A 3,347-nucleotide genomic window follows, 5' to 3' on the forward strand; every position below is an offset into this window, starting at 1 on the left:
AGATAGAACCGGGGAAGCCAAGACCGGCAAAGACAACAAAAGAAGCAAAGGCCGAAGAAGCGTTCAACCAGAAAGACATGGACAAAAAGACGAAGAAGCATCAAAGACGTATTCGACCAAAGGGATCATTACAACGACAGAGGGGCATATCCGGAAACGAGGGTCCCAACCCATACATAACAGATCATCCAGCCGCAAGGGCCATATCTGTATCTTTTAACTCCTTTCAATCATTCCAATTCTTTACTTTTCTCTCACCAAAAGGGATATTGCATATTTATTTTCTATTGCCGAGAGGGCCATGCCAAAAAGGTCATTGCATATTTACTTTTACGCCGAGAAGGCCATGCCAAAAGGGCCATTTATGTATCTCATACTGCCAAAAGGGCCATTCATGCATCTCATACTGCCAAAAGGGCCATTCATGCATCTCATACTGCCAAAAGGGCCATTCATACATCTCATACTGCCAAAAGGGCCATTCATACATCTCATACTGCCAAAAGGGCCATTCATACATTTCATACTACCAAAAGGGCCATTCATGCATCCATGTAACACTGCTGAGGAGGAGGCTATTCATTTCATTACATAACGCCATCACATGTTTGCTTCTGCTGCAGAAAGGATCATTTCACACAAATACACAAAGACATCCGTGATATTGTTGAGCTTCAGAAGCAGGCACGCAATCTCTGAAAGAGAGCCAACCTGCTAAATTGGATCCAAACAAATCGTGAAACAAACGTGGAAATTTTCTTACACGGCCTGCCAAAAAGGGTGCCCATGAGAGTTAAGCTCTCCGGCCAAGATTTGGAGAACCCCACTCCCAGACTCAGCTAAGCCTGCTTGCTTTGGATTTCTTTTGCTAAAAAACAGCAACCAGTTGGGTACACACCGGGAAATCCAATGGTGTTCCCGCATAAGGGACATACCCTTCTCCAGCACGTCGAATACATGTGGCTTGATTTCCAGAGGCCAGGGATATGTAGGCGGTCTCACCACCAGAGAGCCGGCGACGCTCCAACGAAACGCTCGGGCCCTCGGGCACAATACCGTTGATCCCGGGACTCTCCCGTTACGCGCTCGAAAGTATTTAATAGAGTCGAACTAGAAGTGGCCTGAGCTCTCATATAGCCCGAGATATGTAGGGAACCCAATAGCCCGGGTCCGACCACACTTATGTGATTTACATGAAAATTGAAGGGTAAAAAGAGTCAGGTTGGTCAAAAAACCAGGATTAGTCAAATTTCGTTGCTCAGGGATGGTCTCGCCATCCCCGCACACCGAAGGGGCAGTTGTTGTCACCTGATTTTTGACCTTCCTAATTCACTTTACTTACTCAAGGTCTTTGGATAATAAATAAGATAATTCTGCACACCCGCAGAGATTTATGAATGATTTTAAACAATTATTCAGGTTAATATTTTTTGCTTCCATAAATTAGTAGGGGCACTTTCAAAGCTTTACTAATTATTCAGAAATCTATCAGCATTTTACAGTATTTTACAACACTTTCTATAATTCCCCCCTGCATGCCAATATAATTTCGAATAATTGTTCATTTAGTTGTGAAAAATCAAGAAAGGTTGGATAAAAGGCACTTTCATCTATTTTTGTCCAAGGAATTTGAGTAATTAAAAGAATTTGCTACTTTTACCCCCCGAGCTTTGAATTATTACTATATAGGCATATTTGTGCCACTTATGGCAAAATTATTTTCAAATTATGATTTTTAGCCTAATTTATTTTATTGTGCATTTATGACCACCTCATGATTAACCAACTCATGGCTCAATACAGCTAGGTCAATTTTGCAAATTTCTGAATTCCGAATGGCCTTAATTGAAATGTCCAAGTCATGGACAGATTGATTAAAGACGTTGATGCAAATTAGTCTTATGTCACGACCCAATTCAGGGTCGCGCGGGCACCTACCTTTCTCATTTCGGTAGGCGAACCCTCTCATTGAATACACATCAATTAAATAAGGACTATTCATTTAAACCAATAGATATTTAGAAATAACAGCGGAATATCATAATATTTATGTAATAAACTCAAGTATTCGTATGATTACAACAATACATGATCAAAGACTCGATCTAATTTCCTATGACCTGGTCTAGACTAGTACAAGAGAGACTAATGACTTCAGATTACCACTACATTCTAAGACTCAACCTCCGTCCCAAAATGAAATGGGAGGAGGCCTTTAAGATAGGCACCGCGTATTTCCACATATGCTTCGATCAATCACCTAAAACTATCTACATCCCCAAAAGGGTGTAGCAAGTGCAATATCAGTACAAACCACGCGTATCGAGTAAGTATCACAGGCCGATAATGGTTAGTAACACATATCAGTAAAAGAATATATAGGTAAATAGGATAACAACCCAATGAATTCATACGTCTATCTACCACACACTGTATATCAATACCCTTAAGCATTAAATTTACTCTAATAATTCACCAGTCAAGCTAACAGCGATCTCGAAACTCACATATCATTAAATTGATCGTTTCAGTCTCGTAGTCAACTCATCATTAAGACACCCATTATCCTACATCGCATAGAGACCAAACATATAACTAATCTTACGGACGATCTCTGGGATACCTCCACAAGTTCGATCAATAAATCCAGATCCAAGTACATGTCATTGCCTAAGTAAAACATCTAATCCCAAATGTTCCAAGTCTGAATAAATCAATCCGAATCCATTCATCCCAAGTAAACACCAAATCATCTCAAACAAGCCATAATGCAGTGCAATGCAAGATGTATCAATGCAATGCAATGCAACATGTATGAATGCAATGCCATGCCATGCAAATGAGGTGTCCACATGGACTCCAGACGGAAATATCGACGTGTCGGTAGCACAATCCAGAATGACTTATGAAGTCTAACTGCCACCCGTCCCAGATCTTTGCCCAACAGATAGACGGGACCCTGGATAATTGCTCATGGGGGAGTCTCTCCGGCACCACTCTGGGGGACTCGCGGAGTCCATGCACTAACAACTATTCCGGGATATCATTGGAATCGGCCATGCCATAACGATGCCGAAATAGATCATCGGACATTGGCCACCTCACAATCGCTCAAGTAAAAGAGTTTTATCAAAATATTAGTTTCGTTTAATCAACGATACCGGATTATCACCGGGTATTGGCCATGCATCATGAATGGATAAGAATGCTTGCAATGCCTGTATCAACATCAACAATCAAACTCAATATCACAAGTATCAACAAAGAGGAACGCCAACAATGTATCAATCAGTTTTCACACAATCAACTATTCTGGAATTGATCATCGGACATCGGTCATCTCACAT

This window comes from Lycium ferocissimum, unplaced genomic scaffold (genome assembly GCF_029784015.1).
Source record: "Lycium ferocissimum isolate CSIRO_LF1 unplaced genomic scaffold, AGI_CSIRO_Lferr_CH_V1 ctg5661, whole genome shotgun sequence".
Classification (NCBI taxonomy): Eukaryota; Viridiplantae; Streptophyta; class Magnoliopsida; order Solanales; family Solanaceae; genus Lycium; species Lycium ferocissimum.